The 10,136-nt window shown below is 41.7% G+C and overlaps 1 pseudogene; it reads right to left on the reverse strand.

Annotated features, from left to right (window-relative positions):
- Positions 1-837: 837 nt before the first annotated feature.
- On the reverse strand, positions 838-6,152 carry LOC100931918 (annotated as a pseudogene).
- Positions 6,153-10,136: the final 3,984 nt, after the last annotated feature.

Genomic DNA, 10,136 nt, shown 5'->3' on the forward strand with positions numbered 1-10,136 from the left:
TTCCTTCCTTCCTTCCTTCCTTCTTTCCTTCCTTCCTTTCTTCTCTTCCTTCCTTCCTATCTGCCTGCCTTCTTTTTTTCTCCCTCCCTGCCTTCTTTCCCTCCTTCCTCTCCTCCTCTCACATTCCCTCTCTCTCTTCTCTCTGTCTCTGTCACCTTTTTCTGTCTGTCTCTCTGTCTCCCTCTGTCTCTCTGTGTCTTTCTATCTCTCTATCTCTCTCTGTCTCTGTCTCTCTCCTCTTCCCCCACTTCCCCCTTCTCTCCTCTTTCCCTCCCTCCATCCCTCCCTTCCTCTTTCCCTCCCAGTGAGAGAAGAAAAGCAGCTATGCTTATAGAAAGATTGATTAGTTAAGCAAGTCAATTATATCTCTTGCCGAGAGCGACTGTATATTAAGTAATGCAGCAGAAATGATTGTCTGCACAGATCCATTTTGTTGAACAGCTGTTCCAGAGGCCCAGAAAGAGGAGAAGAAGGTTAGAATCCCATAATAGTCCTCACTCCCTTCTCCTCCCCCACCCCCAACCAATCCCACCCCAGTCCATTGCTTCTGTCCCTCAGGGGGCTCCATTTATTATGGGATAGAATAAGGTCAGGGTAATAAGTGCGCTGGCAGCAGGCTCTGTTGGACTAGCAGGCTCTCCCCCACCCAAAGCCTCTCCCACTTCTCCATTAGCAGTGGCCCTGCCATGCTTCCTCCCTAGAGGAGATAATTGATGTGCATTTACTGCCCAGCAGCTCTGGCCCTACTCCCCATTCCTCTCCCCAGAGCAAGAAGAGCAGACTTTGGAGGGCACAATAAATGAGTGTATTTGCTCAAGGACCCATTCCTAAGGGTCTCTACCTGTGATAGTCGGAGGCAATTGAGGGGTGGTAGGGGGAAAAGGAGCCAATATCAATAATCAAGGAAGCTAAAACCCATAGTGTGAATCACAAAGCTTTGTATTTACAGACTTAAACTTGAGGAGCAGCCTTCCCCATTCACAATTTTTGGCTTGTTTTGCCCCCATCTGAGTTTTCCATTGAAATTTCAGAATATAGTTCATGTGCAGGACTTCATGCATGTCACTAAAAGGGGCTCTCCTCCCACTGAAACAGCAAGGTCATTAAATAAAGGACAAGACTCCCTCTTTTCCCTTACTTTTCATTCTTAAAATCCTTTGATGTCATTTTCTATCAAATACTCTACTCCAGTCTTCGATTAAGAAGTGACCTTTTTTCTTATAGGGAACCACTCCTCTACTTATATCCAGATCTGTCCCCTTTCTGTCTTCTACAGTAGAAACTGTCTCCATGATTATTCTGTATATGTGTCTGTCTGTTTCTTTCCAGCTATTCTTTAAACTTCTCACAATCCCATCTTCTAAAAAGTCCTCACAGATTAACTCCTCATAACATCTGTTTACATTTGCCCCCTTTTCTTCTTTTTTCTTGCTTATTTCTCATCTCCTTTCATTCTGAAATCAAACATCATCATTCAACTCAAATTGCCCTCCTCCAAGTCAGAAATTATCTTTTAATTGCAAATTCTGATGTCCTCTTCTCAATTCTCAAATTTCTTGACATCTCTTCTGCATTTCAGACAGTTGATTGCCATTTCTCCTCCTCCTCCTTCTCCTTCTTTTTCTTCTTCTTCTCTTCTTTCTCTCTCTCCTTCTCTCCCTCTCCCTTTTCCTCTCTCCTTCTCCCTCTTCCCCTCTCCTTCTCTCCCTTTTCCTCCCCCTCTCTCCCTCTTCTATTCCCTTTCCCTCTCCCTCTCTCTCCCCCTCTCCCTCTCTTTCTTCCTCTCCCTCTATCTATCCCTCTTCCTCTTTCTCTCCCTCTCTGCTCACCTCTCTCCCTTTTTTTCTCTAGCTCAAGGCTTTTTAAATTTTTCCTGTTCATGACACCTTTTCACCTGAGAAATTTTTATATGACACCAAGTATATAGCAATATAAAATAGGTATACAAATCAAACATTGACTGATAATAAATCATAATATTGTCACCCCCACATTCAGTTACAAGATCCCATATGGTATCATGAATCATTGTTTAATGATTCTCTGGGTGACTTCAAAGCTTCCATGAGTTCTATTATCATCTTTATGCAAAATGTTTCCCAAATCTATACATCAAACACTAGATTTTCTTCTTAATTCCAAGTCTATCACCTACTGAACATTTAAAACTGAGAATCCTACAGACATCTGAAATTTAACATGTCCAAAAGATAACTCATTGTCAAAAATACTCCTCCTTCCTAACTTCCTTATTTTTTTACCTAGATTTGAATCCTGCATCATCCTCCACTTTTTACTCTCCTTCACTGCCACATATTCAGTGAATGGGCAAGTTTTGTCTATTCTTCCCTCCCAACATCTCAGATCCATCTCTAGTTCCTAGTTGAGGCCCTTATTGCCTCTTGCCTTGTAATTGATCTTCCTGACTCTTCCTGACCCTATCTTGTAGAGCAAGTATATAGTTTTAGCTTTGACAACACCAACAAAGAAAAAAAAGTGTTTATGAAGTGCCTACCCCACACCAGGCACTGTGCTAAACTCTTTGCAAATATTATTTCATTTGATTCTCACAACTCTGTGAGATAAGTTTTATTGTTATCCTTATTTTACAGTTGAGGAAACTGAGGCAAGCTGAGTGAAGTGGACTTGCCCAAGTTCACACAGTTAAGTATCTAAAGTCAGATTTGAACTCATGTTTTCCTGACTCAAGACCCAGTACTCTATCCACTGTGCCACCTACAGAAACTTGGGGGTCTCAGACTCAAGCAGCCAATTCTGAATCACACAACTAGTTATTGCTACAGTTGAGGTTCAAGCCCAGTTCTTTAGACTCTAAGTACAATCCCTTTCACCATGCCACATTATCTTATTGGAAATGTTGTGAGTATGGTAGAAGTAATCATGGAGTTGGGATTGTAGGGAGTAGAAGGAAAGTCCTGGGAGGGATATGCTGGTGTGGACCAGCATCTAAGGTCCACATGCCATAGGTAGAAGATGGGATTTTTTCATCAAGGGCTAAAGAGCTCACAAGACTTTTTCCCATCGAATTTAAAACAAAGAAAGTCAGAAAACAGGCTGAGGAAGAGAGGAAGATTGAGATGAAGTCATAGCATGAAAACCTTCAAAGTAAGGTAAGCAAAAAAACAAAGATCTGGAATCTAGGGAAAGTCATTTTGGGGATCAATAGAGGAAGAGCCAATTCTTGCTGAGACTTTGAGAACATAATGTCTGTGCTTTCCTAGGATTTGGACTGTCATATGAGAATAAAATGACTCAGGAGTGAGTGAGGCAGTGAGAGGAGAAAACTCCTGAGTAGGCCCTCACAAGCCTGATGTTTCAAGTAGGATATAATCCAAGTTATATTCAAGTAGGATATACTTCGGCATAGAGACTAGTCTGATTACTGGTTACTAAACAGATTACTAAAGGCTTGGAGTTTGATTTCTCTCTATACTATTCCCCAACAATTGTTCATCAGCAAGACCTTTCTTTTACTAATTCCAGGAATGGTGAACTCATTACTGCCTGAATTGTTCCATTCCATTGTGGGTCAAATCAAATTCTTGGGAAATTCTTCCTAATGGAGTCAGAATCTGTTTCTCTCTATCTCCTATTCAACAGTGCTAGTTCTGTCCTCTGGAGTCACACAGAATTAGAGATGGCTTGGAAAGATTTAGACATACAAGCAATAATCATTAAGAGCCAGCATATGGCTTCATCAAGAATAGTCATATCATACTAAACTCATTCGCTTTTTAAAAATTTAGTCAATAAACATTTGTTAAGCACATACTATATGCAAGGCACAGTACTAGTTGCTGGAGATATAAAAAATGTAAAAGATAATCCCTGCCCTCAAGGAGTTCACAATCAATTGGGAGCTGGGATGCCCTCTCTCTCTGTTTCTCTCTGTCTCTTTGTCTCTCTCTGTCTCTCTCTTTGACTCTGCCTCTGTGTGTCTCTCTTCTCTATCTTTCTTTTTTCTGTCTCTGTCTCTCTCTGTCTCTCCCTCCTCTCTCTGTCTCTGTGTCTCTCTGTCTCTTTTCTCTGTCTTTCTTTTCTCTGTCTCTCTCTCTCCCTCCCTCCCTTTCCCTCTCTCCTTCCCTTCCCCCCTCTCTCCTCTCTTCTCCCTTCCTCTTCCCTCTCTCTCCTTCTCTCTATCTCTCTGTCTCTGACTCTATTTCTCTCCCTCTCTCTCTTTTTCTCCCTCTTTCCATTTCTATCTGTGTCTCTCTCTCTCTTTTGTCTTTCTCTCTCTCCCACGTCCTTAATTTATTAAACTTTATCAATTAAACAAGGATTTATTAAATAAACACTGTGCAATGGTGCTGAGGACACAAAGGCATAATCAACTTGAACTATGGCCATCCTTGCCATGCTCACCCTTAGCGTTTCTCTCTCTCTCTCTCTCTCTCTCTCTCTCTCTCTCTCTCTCTCCCTCCCTCCCTCCCTTCCTCCCTCCCTCTCTCCTCTCTCTTTCTCTCCCCCTTCCTCCCTCCTTCCCTCCATCTCTCCTCTCATCCCTCCCTCTTTTCTCTCCTCCCTTTCCCTCTCCTCTTCTCTCTCTGTCTTTGTGTGTGTCTCTATGTCTGTCTGGCAATAAATACATATATAAAGAGGAAAGGCATTAAAAGTAAGCAGGATTAGGAAAGGCTTCTTGTAGAAATTGAGATTTTAGTTGGGACTTGAGGGAAGCCAGGAGGTGCAAAGAGTTTTCCAGGCATGTTGAGGGCTGGGGGGAGGGGGAGAGGGGAGAGGAGGGGAAGGCAGTCAAAAAAAAATTCCAAGAGCTGAGAAATGGAGTGTCTTGTTCATGGAACATAATTGGTTCCATTACCCAATGTGTGTTATACACAACTGAAGATTACTTGTATTGTGCAATGACTCAGCCAGGGAGCCTGAACGCACAGTACCTGTGGTCTCAATCCCAATACTGACCACTCTTTGCATATGGGGCCCTATCCAAAGCACCTGTTAATACTGATGTTGGAGACAGACTCCTGGGGTGTGGACAAAAATCCAGAAGAATGTCTGGCTCACTTTGGGGCCAGCAGAATGAGGGCCACAGTGTATAACAGGTTGCTTGAGTAGGCAGCTGGAAGATTATTGTCCCCTGGGGGATGGCAGATAGGAAATAATTGGTGGGTTGAGAAAAGTTGGGACCATTTATATTCCAGAGGGTGGGAGTGTATTGCATGTACTGGTTGGTGAGGACGACTTTCTGCTCTTCCTTGTGTTGGGCCAGGGTCACATCAAGGGGCTTGGTGCTGACCATCTGTCCTTTCATCTCTGTCCTAGTCTTCATAGACTACTGGGAAGGAAAATCAGACAAAGCCAAACCCCTTGCTGTGGCCACCCTCTATGATCACTTTGGCTCTGGTAATGAAGTCAAAACTTCTGTAGCTAGTCATCATCAGAAATCATCAGCATCAGGACCTGGGCCCTGAGCTCCTTCCCATTCATGCTCCTCTCGGCTTCTGAGCTTCCTCACGCTCCTCATCTATCATCACTTCCCACTTAGAGTCTTTTCTAACTGAGAGAAGACTTCCTGAAGGACCTGATCATCCATATCTTCATCAAAGTTCTTGATGTTAGTGATGTTGGTGAATTCTAGCGCTCTCGCCCCCAGCTCTGTGTCCTATTCTTGTTGAGACTTGAAGTGGCCCAGGAAAACTTTCTGGTCATTAAGTAGCATCCCATCCATAGCTTGGTTTTCAATCTCCTGTGCCTCAAAGTGGGAGCCAACCAAATCCCTGGGAGCCGTTCTCATCATGTACCTTATTAGAGATGATGTTCTCAGTGGTAGAGAAGATTTCATCCAAGGCCTTGATGTCAATGGAGTCATCCAAGTTCTTGATAAAAATGTGGCCAGTTCCTGATTTCTGGAGCCCTGGATTCCATTGGGAACCCGTGATCAGATGAGCCTCTCTTTGATTACCTCAAAGTTCATGGCATCTAAGGTTCAGGCAGCATCTGCAGGTTGCTAGCATTTAATGTAGATATAACCCAGGGAGTGACACTTGGCCATGTCATAGCAAATATGGACAGATGTAATGGGCCCCACAGCTGAGAACTTCTCATACAGCACGGCCTCAGTCACCCCTGGGTGCAGGTCACCCACAGAGGGGATAGCCAGGGCCACTGACATTCATGTTACCAAGGCAAAAGGGTCACAATCATGACAGTGTCGAGGGAGCGTCAAAGAGGGGAAATCTTCATTTGCTTTTTTATAAGGTTAAACTGATCAGTAAAATGCAACAAATATAACGTACTTTGATTTCAGCAAAGTATTTAATGAAATTCCTTCTGCTCTCTGTGTAGACAAAAGGGAGAGCGATGGGCTGCATGGCAGTACCCTTAAATGTATTCAGAATTGATTGAACCATTCAGTCCAAGGACTTAGGTGGTGTCCTAGTGCTGAGAGTACTAGGCCTAGAGTCTGGAATGCCTGAAAATTCTTCCTCAAGCACTTAGTAGCTGTATAATTTTGGTTAAATCACTTAACTTCTTTCTGAATTTTCCCATCTATAAAATGGGGATAATAATAACATTTACTTCCTAAGGTTGTTGCAAGGATAAAATGAATTTGTAAAATGCTTTTCAGACCTTAAAGCACTCCATAAATGTTAGCTTTTATTACAGAAGCAAATCAATGGTAAAGTGGGCAAGGCAGCTGAACTTGCCATTAGAAAAGACCTGTCTTCAAATCCTTCCCTGAATACTTACTATCTGTGTGATCCTGGACAAGTCATTTAACCTCTGTCTGCCTCAGTTTCATTAACTGTAAAATGGGAATAATATCACCTGCTTCCCAGAGTTTTTATGAGTTTTGTAACATATTTTACAAATCTTAAAAGCACTACATAAATGCTAATGAATACTATCATTAGTTATCGGTGGCAGATGCCAAACAATAGGAAGGGTCGCTGGTGAAGAGCTCCAGGGATCTGACTAAAATCTTGTGCCACATTTTTAGCAATGAATTGACAAAGGCATCAATGGCACACATCAAATTTGCAGACAATGCAAAGCCAAGAAGAAATAGCTACTATGTTGACTAACAGAATTAGGATCCAAAAATATCTTGACAAGTTAGAAAAATGGGACTAAGTAAGTAAGTTAAAATGCAATAAGAATAAATGTAAAATCTTATAAGCAGATTTCTTAAAGAGCACTACACATGTACAATATAGGTTAGGCACAGCTAGAAAATGTTCATACGAGGCTTTAGGGAAATGCAAGCTCAATATCTATCACGGCAACCAAAAAGCGCATCAGCCATCTTAGAAGCATCATTGAGAAACAGCACATCCAGAATTAGGAAGTGACTTTCCTGCTGTTCTCTGCCTTGGTTAAATCCCATAGGGAGGATCCAGTTCAGTTCTGGACAGCCCAATTTTAGGAAGAGCATCGATTTATCCAAATATGCCCAGAGCAAGCCAGCCAGGATAGTGATGGCAATGAGACTGGAGATCTCAGCACAGGTTAAAAGAGCTGAGGATATTCTTTGGGAGAAATAAAGACTTCAAAGAGTTACTACTTCCCATCTTCAAGGATTAAAAGGATTGTTGTGTGGAAGAGAGACAAGGATTGTTCTGCTGGGCCCCAAAGGGCAGAATTAGGAGTGATAGTGGCAGTTACAGAGCCAGATAAAGGCTTAGCAAGTAGAACTGTCCCAAAGTGAAATGGGTTTCATTCAGAGATGAAGTGGGTTTCCTTCCTGGAGTTCTCCAGGCAAAAGATGCATGACCACTTATATGGCTGATGTAGAGAGGGTTCCAGTTCAGGGGATTTGGGACACTTTCTGGAAAAGGCAGAGCGAAGGGAGAGAAGAGGCAGACTCACCTACTGCCCTCAAAGGAGAATTTGGCAAATAGTCCCCCCCCCATGCTGATATTTACAGTGGGCACTCCCTTGGAGCTAAAGCTGGGAGCCTGCTTTGAAGTGTTTTATGTAAATGAAGTTGCTGGCAAATGCTATTCCTGTGGGGTAGGTGATCAAACTGGAGACTGACAGAGAGGAAGCTGGGCTGTCAATGGAAAGCCTCTTATCCAGCCATCCCCTTGGGGGTGGGGAGGTGGGAGGGTGCAGGCGGCATGCAGAGGAACAAGAGAAAATAAATAGTAAGGGAAAATGGGGAGAGGTTAGGTGACTTGAAATGAACCAAGTACGAGGGCTAAAGGCTTGGGCAGGACCTGAAACATCTGAAGACCTAAAGCTGGCTGGTTATTCTAGAGTTCTTAATCTTGAGTCTATGATTTTAAGAAAATATTTTGTAATATATTATTGGTTTCTTTTGTAATCTCATGTATTTTATTAGATCCTAAGCTCCTCAAGTGCAGAGACTGATGATCTTTCTTTCTTTTTTTTCTTTTTTGATATCTTCATTGCTTAACATATTCCTGGAACATAGAAAGCACTTCATAAATGCTTATTGACTGACTGATTATTTTATTTGAAAGGATTATTCTGGAAAGGGATTTCACCAGACTGCCTAAGAGGTCCATAATGAAAGAAATGTTTATAAAGTCCTGGCTTTAAAAATCACATTGCTACCACCTATGTTTGTTTAAAGATCTGCTTTCAATTGCCCCAGCCTAATTTGATTGATTACATTGAATTGGTCTCAACAACTCTCAGAAGTAACCAAACTCAGAGAGGTTAACTTCCATGTCCAAAGTCACCCAGTTGGTAAAGTAGGAAAAGGAAGACTGTCAGGAATTACATGGAAAAGGGATCAAACCTGTTCTGCTCCGCTCCAGAGAGCAGCAATAGCAAACAATGAGGGGCAGTAATGAGATGATTTTAGACCCGGACCTAGATAGGAACCCAGATTTTCTGGTCCATAACCATCTATTTTTATGCTGGGCTCAAGTTGAAGTGGGATGATCGCTTCAGGGAAGAAACTTTCTGGAAGTTGAAGTTTCTCCGTTGCTAAAAGAAGAAGAAAGAAAGAAAAGCTTGGGTTGGAGAGGAGGTGAGAGAAGTATTCATCTACCTAGGTGATGGCGGCAACCACAGAATGCAATTAGCCACCCTGAAATAAATTCTCCACCCTCTCAATTTTTGTGTCTTTCCTCTGTTGACTGTGTCCTCTTTATTCAGTAGATAGTTTGTTTGCACCTAATTGTTTGCATGTTGTCATTCCTTTGAGTTGCTCTCTTATGACTATGAGGTCTCAGGACAGGAAATTGCTTATGCCTTTCTTGGATATAAAGGATATTTTTTATATCCTTGGATCCCAGTGTTTAGCACCATGCCCAGAACATAGTGGGCCTTTAATAAATGTTTATTGACTGAATACCTGACAAAGTTCCACTTGATACCTCCCAGTCCTGGGAACAGAGAACAGAGGACCCTACTTGGGAAGGTGTAAAAGCGGAAGACATAAGAACAATCAAACTTCTTCCTTATACCATCAGAAAAAGATATAAATTAGGAAAGGCTAAGTTCAAAAACCTGGACAGAGAGCTTCAGAATGAACAGAAAACAATCTGTACTCTAACTATATTTTATACCTGTAAATTACCTGGTATTTATGCATGGAGAGAACTCAAATAACATAGCAGTTTCTCAAATAGGAAATAGCTGGCCACATGTCATTGTTCACTCAAAATACTTTTTTCCTTAGCTAAATGACCTTAGATTCCAGCTTAATTGTCATCACTCAGAGACCAAAAATTTTTTAAAGGGAAAGATGTCTCTTACCAAAGTCTATATACCTCTGGATTCTTTACAGGCACCTGGCTAGTACAGTGGATAGTGCTGGAGCCAGAAAGACCTTAGTTAAACATGGCCTCAGATAATTATTAATGGTGTGATCCTGGGCAAATCATTTAACCACTGTATGTCTCAGTTTCTTCATCTATAAAATAGGAATAATACTATCACCTGTCTTTCAAGGTTTTTGTGAGGAAAAAAGATATTTGTAAAGTGCTTTGCAAACTATAAAGCACTCTATATATACTAGCTAATAGTATTATTAGTAACTGTTGTAAATGTCAAATTATCTCAGACATTGAGTAGCTGTGATATCCTGCTCAAATCATTTAAGCTCTGCCTTCTCCAACTAATTCAACTGTAAAATGAAGATAATAATAGCATATACCTTTTAGGACTGATACGTCAGATGAGAT

The sequence above is a fragment of the Sarcophilus harrisii genome, chromosome 3 (assembly GCF_902635505.1).
Source record: "Sarcophilus harrisii chromosome 3, mSarHar1.11, whole genome shotgun sequence".
Lineage (NCBI taxonomy): Eukaryota > Metazoa > Chordata > Mammalia > Dasyuromorphia > Dasyuridae > Sarcophilus > Sarcophilus harrisii.